The following is a 16,164-nucleotide window of genomic DNA, read 5'->3' on the forward strand; positions in this document are numbered from 1 at the left end:
TGAGCCACCATGCCTGCAATCTCTTTTTATTTATTTGTTTATTTTTAAAATTTTTATTTATTTATTTTTATTTTTTTGAGACAGGGTCTTGCTCTGTTGCCCAGGTTGGAGTGCAGTGGTGTGATCTTGGCTCACTGCAACCTTCGCCTCCAGGGTTCAAGCAATTCTCCTGCCTCAGCCTCTCGAGTAGCTGGGATTACAGGCAACAGCCATCACGCCAGGCTAATTTTTGTATTTTTTTTTTCAGTAGAGATGGGGTTTCACCATGTTGGTCAAGCTGGTCTCAAACTCCTGATCTCTAGTGATCTGCCCACCTCGGCCTCCCAAAGTGCTGGGATTATGGGCGTGAGCCACTGCACCCAGCCTGTAATCCCTTTTTAGAGAGGAAGAACACGTATTTGCCTACTATGCGTCAATCATAGCACCAGGCACTGGGGAAAGAGCAGTGAACCAGGGGACAAGAGCTGACCTCATGGGGCCCATTCTCAGCTGTAATTGAATAACCACAGAAACGAATATCTGGTTTCACAGTGTGAGCAGTGCTCTGAGAAGAAAGCAGAAGAAGCTATAGATATGGACAGATATGCTAAAGAGCCCATAGGTAATGGTGGATCACAGATAATGGTGAACCAATGTGTCCTCCGTTCCCTTTGGGAAGTTCCCCACCCCACCCAGGGAATTCTTTATTTAGAAGCAAGCCCCCTGAACTCTGGGAGCCTCATATTCCTCAGTTCAAAAATGGGAGCTGTGATGCCCCGACTGTTTCTGGGAGGAATCTGGGAGGCCCTGTACCATCAGTGCCAGGCACAGGCAGGCACAGGGAGGAAGTATGGCTGGGTTTCCTTCAAATCACTCCACTTGATTGGGTCCCAGCCCCAGCAAGCTCCTTTCCGGGGGGAGCAGGCAGCCAGAGCTTCTGCATAAGGTTAGAACCTGCTCAGTTTCAGCCTTGACTGGAAGAACAGAGAGCATGGCTGGAAACCAGGCATGCCCCTAGTTCACCAGCTCATGGGCCTTTTAACCCCAAAAATGCCTCTTGCAAGGTGCCGGAGTCAAGATGCCTAGGCTAGGGAATGGTAATAAAAGGTAACCTTTGTTTCACAGGCATTATCTCATTTAATCTTCACAACAACCCTATAAGGAAGACTAAAGGAAGATTAAAATCACCCCCATTTTCCAGGTGATGAAATTGAAGCTTAGAAAGCCTATTTTGCTAAACCAGGATTCAAATTCAGGCAGTCAGGCTCCAGGAACTGCTCTGTTGTCCACACCCTGCCCTTCCAGACCAGGACACAAGGCCAGCACTGCCCTGCTCCCAGCTTTGCCCTCTTTCCTCCACATCTTCTCTGGGAGAAAATAAAGTGGTCTACTTCTTTTTTTTTTTTTTTTTTTTTTTTTTGAGACAGGATCTCAATTTGTCACCCAGTCTGGAGTACAGTGGTGCAAAGATGGCTTAATGCAGTCTCAACCTCCCAGGTTCAACCATGCCACCCCCAACAGATACAGCACCATGCCCAGCTAATTTTTTAATTTTTTATAGAGCTGGGGGGTCTCACTATGTTGCCCAGGCTGGTCTCAAACTCCTGAGTTCAAATCATCCTCCCACTTTGGGCTTCCAAAGTGCTCGGATTATAGGCCTATCCCATGATGCCCAACCATAGTCTACTTCAAATCTACCACTAGGCTGCTGTCAGACCTGGGGCCTCGGTTTCCTCATCTGCAAAATGAGGAGGGAACAGTTAGGCTTGATATGGTTAAGATCCCTTCTAACACTATCAATCTTTGTTCTTTCTAGCGTAAGTGGTGTCAGCATAAGCCCTTGAAAGGCATGAAGTACCAAGGCATGAAGTACCATTTCCATTCTTAGGATTAGCCCCTAGAGCACACATGTGCAAAGACACTACATGCACAAGAATGTTCACTGCACCATTGTTTGCAAAAGCAAAAGACCAGGAGCAGCCTAAATGTCTATCATTTGGGGACTGGTTAAATAAGTATATATCCATATAGTAGAACACTCTTCTATTATCAAAAATGAGTTGAATCTCTGTGGCTAATATAGGAAGGTCACCAAGATAACAAAGAGCACAATGGCTCACACCTGTAATCCCAGGGCTTTGGGAGGCCGAGGTGGGTGGATCACTTTAGGTCAGGAGTTCGAGACCAACCTGGCCAACATGGTGAAACCCTGTCTCTACTAAAAATACAAAAATTAGCCGGGCATGGTGGCAGGTACCTGTAGTCCCAGCTACTCAGGAGGCTGAGGCAGGAGAATCACTTGAACCCGAGAGGCAGAGGTTGCAGTGAGCTGAGATCACACTACTGTACTCTAGCCTGGGCAACAGAGCAAGACTCCTTCTCAAAAATGGAAAAAACTAAAACAAATTTGCCAGGCGTTGTGGCACATGCCTGTAATCCCAGCTACTTGGGAGGCTGAGGCACAAGGATTGCTCGAACTGGAGGCAGAGGTTGCAGTGAGCCGAGATCACACCACTGCACTCCAGCCTGGGTGACAGAGTAAGACTCCATCTCAAAAAAAAAGAAAGATAACAAAGACAATAATAGCTAAGTGTGTATATATATATATACACATTATATATAATATATATATATGCACACCATTGTATTTGCATTGGTAATTTCTGGAAGGTTATAAAGGAGACTTAGCCATCATTACCTCTGGAAAGAGGACCAGGAATACGCCATGGGACAAAAATTACTTTTTTGTTTCTGAAACAGGGTCTTGCTCTGTCGCCCAGGTTGGAGTGCAGTGGGTGCCACACCCAGCTCTTTTATTTATTTATTTATTTTGAGACAGGGTCGCACTCTGTCACCCAGTCTGGAGTGCAGGGGTGCCACAATCACGGTTCACCACAGCCTCAACCTCCTGGACTCAAGAGATCCCCCGACGTCAGCCTCCTGAGTAGCAGGAACTACAGGTGCACAACACCATGACTGGCTAGTTTTTAAATTTTTTGTAGAGACGGGGATTTCCTATGTTGCCCGGGCTGAACTCCTGGGTTCAAGCAATTCTCCTGCCTTGGCCTTCCAAAATGCTGGAATTACAGGCGTGAGCCACTGTGCCTGGAGGAAAATTACTTTCCATTGTTTCTTATTTTATACTGTCTTAATTTTTCTTTCTCTCTCTCTCTCTCTCTCTCTCTCCCCCCGCCTCTCCCCTCCCTCTGTTTTTCACCCAAACACCCTGTATGGGTGTTTCCTTCTTTCTTTTTTTTTTTTTTTAAAGTCACGTATAGAGGACAGCTTGTGTGACCTGGGTTCAAGTCCTGACCTTGACATTAACTACATGGTCTTGTACAAATCTCATCTTTTTGCTGGGCTACGTAATCTTTCAGGTCCCTTCAGTGCGGAGGTGGAAACAGACAGCCCATGTGTTTTCAAGACAGTCTGAGTCATCCCCAAACAGACTCTAGCCAAGCAGGGGACCTGCTCACCACAGCCTCAGTGGTCTCAATCCCTGTCGCCTGAGTTTATGGGCCATGAGCACTCCGAGGTAAACTGTAGTGAACACGTGTAACTTTCCACCCTGCTTTTACTCACTCTCCTTTGTAAAGAACCACAGCTTTCCTTCTGGGGGCCACCCCCTTCTTTACTCTCTACTGCCACCATCTTGCTACCATATGTAGCCTGAACTTGAAGTTAAGCTGCAAAGGAAAATAGAACTAAGAGTTGATGAGAACCTGAACACTGATGCAGCTCTGCCTAAGGCCCTACCCCTGGAGTGTTCAGTTAAGTGACCGAGGGTTTTCCTTTTTGACTTAAACCACTTTACAATGGGTGTATCCGTCACTTCTGGCATTCTAAAGAGGCCAGTGGGAGTGGAGAGCATGCTGTATCTCTTCTATTTGTCTCTCCAGATCCACTCCAGCCTTTTCTACTCTGGGAGGCTGATCCTTATGTGGTGCATCCACAGGCTCCCATGCACCCCGGCTTCCAACTGAGTTTGGCCAATGGGAGCTTAGCAGGAGATCAGAGGCAAGAGGAGGCAGAAGCCAGAATATTTCTTCCCGGGCCCTCTCCCTGTCGAGCTCCTATGTATTGGCTGCATCCCTCTTCTGAAGGTCCCAGCCCGTGTCAGGGACCCTCTCCACACAGCTGTCATCTCAAGTTGTGCTAACTGCCCCCTTCCTCACCCTGTTACTAACCCTGAGGGTCTGCACTATCACTTGTTGCTTTCCCCAAACCCTGCCAAAGGGACTCTTTGTAAAGAGTCCCTTTATGGGCCAGGCACGGTGGCTCACGCCTGGGAGCACTTTGGGAGGCCGTGGTGGGTGGATCACTTGAGGTCAGGAGTTCGAAACCAGCTCAGCCATCATGGTGAAACCCTGTCTCTACTAAAAATACCAAAAATCAGCTGGCCATTGTGGTGCGCACCTGTAATCCCAACTACTTGGGAAACTGAGGCAGAAGAATCCTTTGAATGCGGAAGGCAGAGGTTGCAGTGAGCTGAGATCGTGCCACCACACTCCAGCCTGGGTGACAGACCAAGACTCCATCTCAAAAAAAAACAAAAGACAAAAACAAAAAAAACGAAAACAAAAAGTCCCTTTATGGCTGAGCACGGTGGCTCATGCCTGTAAGCCCAGCACTTTGGGAGGCCAAGGCAGACAGATCACTTGAGGTCAGGAGTTCGAGACCAGCCTGGCCAACATGGTAAAACCCCGTCTCTACTAAAATACAAAAATTAGCTGGGTGTGGTGGTGGGTGCCTGTAATCCCAGCTACTTGGGAAGCTGAGGCAGAAGAATCGCTTGAACCCAGGAGGAGGAGGTTGCATTGAGCAGAGATCACACCACTGCACTCCAGCCTGCATGACAGAATGAGACTCTGTCTCAAAAACAAACAAACAAACAACAACAACAACAAAAAACCTGTATGACAGAATGATATTCTGTCTCAAAAGAAAAAAAAGTCCCTTTATGAAAGTCTCCTGAAATACCCAGGACATGCCTTTGTTTACTGAATGCCAGTATATCTATAAGTGTTTTTGAGTGTGAGTGTGTGTGTGCACACATGTGCATGCATTGTGTCTGTGCTGTTCACTTGACAATCTCAAACTGGGACAAGAAGGGGCTGATTTTCACAGGTGCTCACCATGTGCCAGACTCCATGCAGGGCACTTTATATGCACGATTGAGTTTCATCCTCACAATTCTATAAAGTAGATATTTTTAGCCACATTTCACAGAAGATAAAACCAAGGCCCAGAGAGGTGAAGACACTCTCCCAAAGTCCCACAGCTAAATAAATAGAGGAAGCAGGATTTGAAACCCATATACATCTGGCTCTAAAGCCTGTGTCCTTTAGCCTCCTCTGGGCACTGCTTTCCCAAATGCCTGGCTCATTCTCATACTTTAGATCTCCGCTTAAATGTTACCTTTCCCGAGAGGCCTTCTGTGACCACTCTATTTGAAGGCTGTCATCACTGATTCTTTTTAGTAAGACACTACTTTTCCTTCAGGACATGCCTTTGTTTACTGAATGCCTGTCCCAAGCTCCATGAGGGCAGCCAGTCTCCATATCTGTGGTTTTGTTCACCACTGTGATCCCGGTGCTGAGCACACGTGGCTGCTACATGCTAGGCCCCGGATAAATCGCTGCTAAGTGAAAACATGGCAAAGGAAAGGAACAGACATTTATTAAGTGCCTGCCCAACGCCAGGCGTTTTACACAGTTTGTCTTAGGAAGTACCTGCTGTTGTCCCATTTTGCTAATGAGGAAACCAAGGCCAAAGAAAGAATATGACTTTCCCAAAGTCACAGAGCCACGAGCCAGGGTTCAAAACCAGGTCCCTCTGATGCCACAGCTGTGCTCATTCCATGGTGCCCTCTGTCCTCTACTCAGGTGTCCACCACAGGGTGAGAGGCAGAGGGGCCAATCCGTAAAACTCATGTGAATCATTCCTGGACAAACAGAAACCGGGGAGCAAACAGTGTCTGCTGCAACCACTCCCCCGGGGCTGGCCACTCCCAGACCTCATGGGCACACACCCTCCCAGCCCAGCCAGGACACATCCTCTTCCCTGTTTGCCCTCAGGCTCTAGGCCCAGCTCCACCCATTCTGTGACCTCCACAAACACTGTTCCTGGCCTCTCTTTGCAGGGCTACTTATGGCTGATAACTTGCTCTCCAAGCTACCAAGGGCCAGCTCCAAGGCCCTGAGCACCAGGGACGGGTGCACCCCTGAGCCCTGTGAGTAGGCCAGTTCACCAGCTGATGCCAATAAAGAAGGTACCTCCTGCTGAGCCTCCAGAACTATACTCAACCCAGGCTGACACATGGGAGGACCTTTTCCTTCTTCCTCCCTTTGCTCTCAGACCCTGCCCATGTTCCACTTTAAAATCATTGCCTCCAGCCAGCCTGGCTAACATGGTGAAACCCCGTCTCTACTAAAAATACAAAAATTAGATGGGCGTGGTGGCACATGCCTGTAATCCCAGCTGCTCGGGAGGCTGAGGCACGAGAATCGCTTGAACCCGGGAGGCAGAGGTTGCAATGAGCCAAGATTGCACCATTGCACTCCAGCCTGGGCAACAAGAGCGAGACTCTGTTTCAAAAATAAATAAATAAATAAAATCATTGCCTCCCTAATGGGAGGCTTCTGGGATGCCGAATAAAGTTCGTTTTCGTGAACTAGGTGCTGGTTCCACACGTGTGCTCGCTTTGTGAATATTAACTTAGGTGCGTTCCTCTGTGTGTAAGTTACATTTCAATAAAAAGTTGGCCAAAAAAAAAAAAAAAAAAAAAAAAAAAAAATCTGTGCTACCTGACTCTTGCCCCAGGCTTCCCCACCAGACCAGCATGGATTAAGGCACCCTGCCCCACCACACCATCCTTTCTCACTACTTCCCCAAACATATCCAGAGGTCCTTCCCATCTAAGGGTTTCTGACTGAAAATTGGCCAGCAAAGACAGGACAGAACAAAGTAGCCAACATGAGCAGCATCCCAAGTCTTGGGACCTCGGGTGTCCTGCTCCTGGTGGACAGCTCCTCCCACCTTCTCTGAGACTTCTCTTGGAGCCCCATAGACCTCTCCATGATCCAGTTCGAGTGAGAGGTTCTCGGATCCTTTCCCTATTCTTACCCCAAACCTCTTTCTCAGGCCATACTGATGGCCTCTGGCCTGCAGGGCCAATTTTCTGGTGCCCAGGACCATGTGCAAACAACTATTGTTTACCAACTGTCCACTGTCACTCAGAAGGGCATCTTCCATGGCCTGGACTCAGGACCTCTCCCAGCTTGTCCTCCTTGGGTTCCTGGAAAGGAATTAACCGCACCCCATCCGGTTCCCCACTCACTGGTTCCCCAGCCCAAGCGCGTAGGCCCCAGCTGGTTACCCCAAGTGAACAGCTTCTCCACCGTCTCACACAGCCTGAACACCTCCAAGAGAAGGGGGCGACCTGCATACCTAGTGGGTGGTGGTAGCAGAACTTCCCACAGCGAATACAGCAGGGGTGTCAGACAGGGATCCTGGGGACAAGCAACAGAGGCCAATGTCACCCCCTGAAACAGAAAGAGAGTTTCTTAGAAGACTGTCAGTGTTCACAAAGGACGGAGACCAGGCACTCAGAGGGCCCAGGCCAGGAGCCTGACTAGAGCCACACTGCAGAACTGGATGGCTACTGCTGCTGTGGTCACGGTCAGGCCTGGATGTACCAGGGGCTGCTAGCAGAAGAATCCCATCTCTTGCAAGGGATTCTGTAGTGGGAGCAAGGGCCAGGAATTGGCACTCTGCCTAAAACTCATGGGAATTTCCCCAGAAGGGAGAGTATGGGGCCAAGAGGGAAGGAGTAGAGTCTGGACTTTAGATTACAAAAACAAAACAAAAAAAAACAGCTGTCTCTGACCACAGGGTTGGGCTGAACTGAATTTCAAGAGGACCTTGAACTAGGACAGGGTTGGTGCCACCCCTACTACATAAATATCCACTAACAAAACTTGAATCATGCCATTTAAAATATTTATTTAACCAGGCCAGGTGCGGTGGCTCATGCCTGTAATCCCAGTACTTTGAGGGGCCAAGGCAGGCAGATTGCTTGAGCCCAGGAGTTCAAGACCAGCCTGGACAATGTGGAGAGATCCCATCTCTAAAAAAAAAAAAAAAAAAAAAAAAATTAGCCAAGTGTGGTGATGTGCTCCTGTAATCCCAGCTACTCAGGGGGCTGAGGTGGGGGGATTGCTTGAGCCCCAGTAGTTGAGGCTGCAGTGAGCCATGATCTCGCCACTGTACTCCAGCCTGGGTGACAGAGCAAGACTCTGTCTCACAAAAAAAAAAAAAAGATTTATTTAAACATGTGTGAGCCTGGGGCAACATGGTGAAACCTTGTCTCTACAAAAAAAAAAAAAAAGCTAGGCATGTTGATGCGTACCTCTAGCCCCAGGTGATCAGGAGACTGAAGTGGGAGGATCACTTGAGCATGGGTGGTTGAGGCTGCAGTGAGCCAGTCTGGGAGACAGAGTGAGACCCTGTCTCAAAAAAAAAAAAAAAATTACTCATTTTTTTCGTCTGGTATCCTGAAGATTTCCCCCATATGAAGGGCTCTTCTGTACCACTTTTTAAAATGGCGACATAGCATTGTGTTGTATGAATGTATCATAAATCTACTAAGCCACATTTTATTTCTTCTCTCCTTCCTTCTGTATTTTTTCTCTCTTTCTCTACTGTAACAGCGCTGCAGTGAGCATCCTTGACAGCTAAGGCACTGTGCAAAGAGTAGGCACTTTTTTGAGCTCTTATTCCGTGTTTCCACATTACTAAGAAAGCTGTGCCCACCATCCAGGCACACAGGGTGTGGCTGCCCTACTTATGTTTTTACCCCATGTTCAGAGTCTGACCACCAACAGAATTCCGGGGCTGCAGGCAACGGCTGAAACCAGAGCTGGCTGCTGGCCAGGAGCTGAGAACCAAGCCAAGGTTGCCCCTGTTTCCCGTGTCTTCCTGGAATCTGAAGCACGGGGATTTTATCTGGCTGGTTCAAAGTACCCTCAGAAACTCACTTCCTGCTCCATGTTCTTTTTCCTTTCTCCTGTCTTCTCCTTCTTCTCTCTTCCCTATTTTCTCTTTCTTTCTTCTTTCTTTCTTTCCTTTCTGTTTCCTCTTTCTCCCTCCACTTCTTCCTGTGTCTCTTCTCTCTTTAACTCTGCTCCTCTTTCTCTCTGGCTCTTTTCTCTTTGTGTGTCTCTCTGCTGTTTTCTTCCTCTTTTGCCTTTTTTCTGCACCTTTTAATTTTCTCCCCCTGGAATCTAGCCTCATTTCTGTGTCTTTTCTCTGTCTCTTCAGTGGATGTCTGTCCTCCATTCACCACTCCTGTTCTGTGAGTCATCCCTTCCCCAGGGAGAGAAGGCAGCTAACATACTCCTTGCTAGGCCTTGATTTTTCATTTTTATTTATTTATTTATTTTTCAGACAGAATTTCACTCTTGTCACCCAGGCTGGAGTGCAATGGCGCGATCTCAGCTCACTGCAACCTCTGCCTCCCGGGTTCGAGCAATTCTTCCACCTCAGCCTCCCGAGTAGCTAGGATTACAGGTGCGCATCACCACTCCTGGCTGATTTTTATATTTTTAGTAGAAATGGGGTTTCACCATGTTGACCAAGCTGGTCTCTAACTCCTGACCTCAGGTGACCCACCCGCCTCGGCCTCCCAAGGTGCTGGGATTACAGGCGTGAGCCACCACATCTGGCCACTAGGACTTAATTTGAATGGAAGGTGATTTTGCCTCCCACAAAGGACAAAGCTAACAGATCTCCGAAGTGGGAGCTGCCTGGTAAACCAGGGTGACCCAGGCACTCTGGGCTTCAAGGATTGGGAGACACACAGTCTGTCAAGCTTCCAGTAGAGGCTCTATCACCCCAGGGGCCAGCACACTGGGCCTGATGACTTACCAGGGCGGCATTAGCACGGTGGCAGCAGGATGTAGGTAGGGGCACTGGAGTTTATGATGTTGCTACAGGGAGCAAACCTACTGTGTGTGGGCAGGCTCAGGGCTGGATGCTTGAGACCCAAGAACATAGCAGACCCAGTCTGCATGAAACCACCTTCGCTATATTATCACAGTGAGAGGAATCTGACATGGCTGACTCCATCTTGCTTCCAGCATCACAGGTTGACTGTCTTTGCTCATTCCAGGGCATGTGCCAAGCTAACTTTGGGAGGAATTTAGTTCATAGTTTAAATGATAATGGCTGGGCACTGTGGCTCATGCCTGTAATCCTAGCACTTTGGGAGGCCAAGCGGGGTGGATCACCTGAGGTCGGGAATTCCAGACCAGCCTTGTCAACGTGGTGAAACCCCATCTCTACTAAAACTAAAAAATTAGCTGGGCATACTGGCAGGCGCCTGTAATCCCACCTACCTGGGAGGCTGAGGTGGGAGAATCACTTGAACCTGGGAAGCAGAGGTTGCAGTGAGCCAAGATCGCACCATTGCACTCCAGCCTGGGTGACAGACCGAGACTCTGTCTCAAAAAAGATAATAGCCTTTCCCCGAAACTAAACTGTTCTTGTAAAACTAATAAGAGGCCACCAAGTTAGGAGGATGAGAGGGGCTTGAATTCTAAATAATTACCAGCCTTTATTGCAGAGATCATAAGATTTGCAACTTCCCCAATTACACTTGCAGAAGACATCACTATTGTAGAGCCAAAGAAAGGTTGACGTGGCCGAGTGTGGTGGCTCACACCTGTAATCCCAGCACTTTGAGAGACTGAGGCAGGCAGATCACTTGAGGCCAGGAGTTCAAGACCAGCCTCACCAACATGGTGAAACCTCATCTCTACTAAAAAACACAAAAATTAGCCGGATGTGGTGGCACATGCCTGTAATCCCATTTATTCGGGAGGCTGAGGCAGAAGAATCTCTTGAGCCTGGGAAGTGCAGGTTGCAGTGAGCCAAGATCGTGCCACTGCACTCCAGCCTGGGTGACAGAGTGAGACTCTGTCTCAAAAAAAAAAAAAAAAGAAAGAAAGATTGGCTGGGCGCAGCAGCTCATGCCTGTAATCCTAGCACTTTGGGAGGCCGAGGCGGGCAGATCACGAGGTCAGGAGATCAAGACCATCCTGGCTAACACAGTGACACCCCGTCTCTACTAAAAATACAAAAAGTTAGCCAGGCGTGGTGGCGGGCGCCTGTAGTCCCACCTACTCAGGAGGCTGAGGCAGGAGAATCGTGTGAACCCGGGAGGCAGAGCTTACAGTGAACTGAGATCTCGCCACTGCACTCCAGCCTGGGTGGCAGAGTGAGACTCTGTCTCAAAAAAAAAAAAAAAGAAAAGAAAAGAAAAAAGAAAGAAAGATTGACCTTTCGAGATGTCTTTCCAGGTTTTGCCCCCACACAGGAACTGACTCAGCACAAGAGGACAGCTTTGATTCCCTATGATTTAATCTCCAACTCAACCAATCAGCACGCCCCCATCTTATCCCTCTGCCCACCAAACTACCTTTGAAAAACCCCTAACCTGGAGCTGGGCATGGTGGCTCACACCTGGAATCCCAGCACTTTGGGAGGCCAAGACCAGCCTGGTCAACATGGTGAAAATCCATTTCTATGAAAAATACAAAAGTTAGCCAGGCGTGGTGGTAGATGTCTATAGTCCCAGCTACTCAGGAGCCTGAAGCATGAGAATTGCTTGAACCTGGGAGGCAGAGGTTTCAGTGAGCCAAAATCCTGCCGCTACACTCCAGCCTAGGCAACAGAGCGAGACTATCTTAACAACAATAAAAAAGGGCTAATATCCAGAACCTATAAAGAACTCAATCAAATTTACAAGAAAAAAACAACCCCATCAAAAAGAGGGCAAAGGATATGAACAGACACTTCTCAAAAGAAGACATTCATACAGCCAACAGACACATGAAAAAATGCTCATCATCACTCGCCATCAGAGAAATGCCAATCAAAACCACAATGAGATACTATCTCACACCAATTAGAATGGTAATCATTAAAAAATCAGGAAACAACAGGTGATGGAGAGGATGTGGAGAAATAGGAACACTTTTACACTGTTGGTGGGACTGTAAACTAGTTCAACCATTGTGGAAAACAGTGTGGCGATTCCTCAAGGATCTAGAACTAGAAATACCATTCGACCCATCCATCCCATTACTGGGGATATACCCAAAGGATATAAGTCATGCTGCTATAAAGACACATGCACATGTATGTTTACTGCAGCACTATTCACAATAGCAAAGACTTGGAATCAACCCAAATGTCCATCAGTGACAGACTGGATTAAGAAAATGTGGCACATACACACCATGGAATACTATGCAGCCATAAAAAAGGATGAATTTGTGTCCTTTGTAGGGACATGGATGCAGCTGGAAACCATCATTCTCAGCAAACTATTGCAAGAACAGAAAACCAAATACCGCAGGTTCTCACTCATAGGTGGGAATTGAACAATGAGATCACTTGGATACAGGAAGGGGAACATCACACACCAGGTCCTATTGAGGGGAGGGGGTGGGGGGAGGGATAGCGTTAGGAGATATACCTAATGTAAATGTGAGTTAATGGGTGCAGCACATCAACATGGCACATGTATACATATGTAACAAACCTGCATGTTGTGCACATGTACCCTAGAACTTAAAGTATAATTTAAAAAAAAAAAAAGAGAGAAAAGAAAAATCCCTAACTTACGTGCTTTGGACAAGATTGATTTGAGTAATAACTCCGTCGCCTACATGGCATGGCCACCTTTGTGTTGAAGCAGCGTGATTGTCTGGGGTAAATACCTAAGGTTCATTGCCTCATGCCAAAGAAATCAAGGACACCGACTCACACAAGGATTGAGTTTAAGAGAGAAGTTTAATAGGCAAGGGAAAGGAAAAAGTTCTCTCTCCTGCAGAGAAAGGCTCCCGAGTGGGTCTCCTGGTTCTGTGGTGAAATGCACGGCGTTTTCTACATGAGCTTGAGGAGGTGGTATCTGATTTACATAGGGCCCAAGAGATTGGTCAGACCCAGTGTGCCATTCATATAGCTTGCGAAGAAGCTGACCACCCCACCCTAATTTTTTATTGTGCAAATGATTTCCCTACCTGGCTGGTGCCATGTTGCCTGCCTCTTTACTGCACACGTGGTTGACAAAGAAAAGGGAAGTGGGGCTGGGCACCGTGGCTCAGACCTGTAATCCCAGCACTTTGGGAGGCTGAGGCGGGCAGATTACTTGAGGCCAGGAGTTCAAGACCAGCCTGGCCAACATGGTGAAACCCCATCTCTGCTAAAAATACAAAAATTAGCTGGGCATGGTGGCGCATGCATGTAGTCCCCGTTCCTCAGGAGGCTGAGGACCACTTGAACCCAGGAGGCAAAGGTTGCAGTGAGCCAGGATTGGGCAACTGTATTCCAGCCTCGGCAACAGAGCAAGACTCTGTCTCAAAAAAAAAAAAAAAAAAAAAGAGGGGGGGAAGAGGGAACCTCCACGTTGAATATACCTGGCTTCCAGGCATCCCTTTTCTATTGGCACAGCTGCCAGCATTTACCTATGCAAGCTTTTAGCTTGCTTATCTATGCGTGCAGCTTGATTTTTCAGCCTGCTTTTTGTTAGACAAGAAATTATTCGGGGGCTGCTTTTTATTAAAAGAAAGCCTTACCAAAGACTCTCTTACCCTCACTATCTGCCTAAATCATTTCTTTCTAGCTCCTGTGTCAGTGTCAATTAAACCCTTTTTTTACTGCAATGCCATGGTCTTGGTGGGTCGCTTTTGTTTGTTCAGTGGGCAGGAAGAAACTGCAATCATGTTTCTCATTGTGTGGTCTCACATCACAATGATCAGGTAAGAATGTTTTAAAAATCCAGATTCCTAGGCCCCAATTCATCACTATTAAACCAGAATATCTAAGATAGGGATCAATAATCATTTTAAAGGTGATTGTGATCACAGGTCCATAAATATCTGTTACACTTTTATTTATTTTTATGTATTTTTTTTTTTAGACAAGGTCTTGCTCTGTCGCTCAGGCTGGAGTGCAGTGGTGTAATCATAGCTCACTGCAGACTCCAACTCCTGGCCTCAAGCGATCCTCCTACCTCAGCCTCTGGGACTACAGGCATGCACCACCATCCCTGTATAATTTTTTTTTTTTTTAGAGAGATGAGGATCTCATTCTGTTGCACAGGTTGGTCTCAAACTCCTGGACTCAAGGAATCCTCGTGCTTTGTTCTCCCAAAGTCCTGGGATTTTTTCTTTTTTCTTTTTCTTTTCTTTCTTTCTTTCTTTTTTTTTTTTTTGAGACAGGGTCTCACGCTGTCACCCAGGCTGGAGTGCAGTGACATGATCGTAGGTCCCAGCAGCCTGGGCTCAAATGATCTGTCTCAGCCTCCCAAGTAGCTTGGACTATAGTTGAGCACCACCATGCCAGCTAATTTTAAACTTTTTTGTAGAGATGAGGTCTTGTCATCTTGCCCAGGCTGGTCTTGAACTCCTGGGCTCAGGCAATCCTCCTGCCTCGGCCTCCTAAAGTGCTGGGATCACTGGCTTGAGCCATGGCTCCTGGCCCTGTTACACTCTTATTATTTATTATTTATTATTTTTTTGAGACAGAGTCTCGCTCTGTTGCCCAGGCTGGAGTACAGTGGCACGTTCTCAGCTCACTGAAACCTCCGCCTCCCAGGTTCAAGCAATTCTCATGCCTCAGCCTCCCGAGTAGCTGGGATTATAAGTGTGTGCCACCATGCCCAGATAATTTTTCTATTTTTAGTAGTGACAGGGTTTCCCTGTGTTGGCCAGGCATATCTCGAACTCCTGGCCTCAAGTGATCCATCCATCTTGGCATCTCAAAGTGCTGGGATTACAGGAGTGAGCCACCACACCTGGCCTCTGTTACACTTTTAAATGCATACACCCTATGTTCCAGCAGCCCCACCCCTGGCATCTTCTTCTACCAAAATACTCTCATGTGTATTATGTAGTAAGATATTTGTTGCAATGTTGTTTGTATTATCCAGAAAATTGGAATATATTCAATATCCATTCATTAGAATGGTTAGATAAAATGATGATGTCTCTTGCTATGGAATAACTGTCATCACTAAAAAAGAATGAGGTATTCAGAGAAACGAAAAGTAGATTAGTAGTGCTGGGATTACAGGTTTGAGCCACTGCACCCAGCCCGTGTGCGCTTTTCATATGAAACAGTTAAACATACTCAATAAAACAAATACCATCCTTGGCTTGAAAAGAGCTCAGAATCAAGTGAGGGGATATATTGAGACAGAGGGAATGCCAACAGAACTCTTTATGACAGGGCTGGCAGAAGCACAGTGGAGGGCCCCCTGAACCAGCTCTTGGGGTGCCAGGCAAGGCCTCCTGGAGCAGGTGACATTTTGACTCGGGTCTTCTAAGACCAAAAGGTGTTGGCCAAGTGGAGAAGCAGGGACAGGATTCTTCTGGTGGAAGGTGAGGCAGAGTGGTGCAGCCCACACGTGGCTGACAGAGACGGAAGTTTCACTCAGGTGACAGATGAGCAGCTTTGTCTTGGGTGGATCCTCTGAGGAGGTCTCTTCTGGCTCGAGGTGACGGACACCCTGAAGAGCTCTCAGGCAAAGTCTGGAAACGAATACGATGTGAACGAAGATTTTCCAGTAGCCTCAGAATTTCAGCGGAGGCCCCAAAGGCAAAAACAAGGCCAGAGTTACTGATCCTAAAGTGAGGCTGGACCACCCACTTAGGATTCCCCAGAAGGGAGAACAGGGTTAAAACCCACCTCCTTACCTACTTCCTGACCACAAAGAGAGGTGACATCCCCAGAAGCTGGAGGGGAAATTCTCTGGACAGAGTTGTCAATGTGCTCCCTCCGCCTGTTCCCCAGCCCACACCCCAAAACAGGGCGTAGAGAGGGCTGCTCTCCCTCACCTCTAACCGGGTGAGCAAGGCTTTAGGAGAACTATCGGGGGAGTCTTGGAGGTGGAGGCTCTGGGGTCTGGAATCTGCCTGGCACCTAGCAGGACATGGAGGGGCTGGTAGGCAGGGGCTGTACTGCCAGCTGCGTGCTTCCTGTGACCCACATGTGGACCCCACAGAAGAATCTTCCTGAAAAGGACCTGGTGGAAGAAAGCTTCCATCTAGGGGTGGGGGGACTCTGGCAGAATGAGATTGCAGATGTGAAGAGCGATGCAGTAGCTGAGGGGCAGTA

General features: G+C 47.6%; 1 protein-coding gene across 1 annotated transcript in view; it reads right to left on the minus strand.

Moving 5' to 3' along the window:
- KCTD14 (potassium channel tetramerization domain containing 14) overlaps positions 1-16,164 on the minus strand; it is a 36,774-nt gene that overhangs the window by 18,837 nt on the left and 1,773 nt on the right. The window contains exon 2 of the mRNA XM_025356207.1: positions 7,429-7,523. The gene's annotated coding sequence lies outside the window, so the exon portion shown is untranslated. The remainder of the gene's footprint in view (positions 1-7,428; positions 7,524-16,164) is intronic.

Source organism: Theropithecus gelada, chromosome 14, assembly GCF_003255815.1.
Source record: "Theropithecus gelada isolate Dixy chromosome 14, Tgel_1.0, whole genome shotgun sequence".
NCBI classification, from domain to species: domain Eukaryota; kingdom Metazoa; phylum Chordata; class Mammalia; order Primates; family Cercopithecidae; genus Theropithecus; species Theropithecus gelada.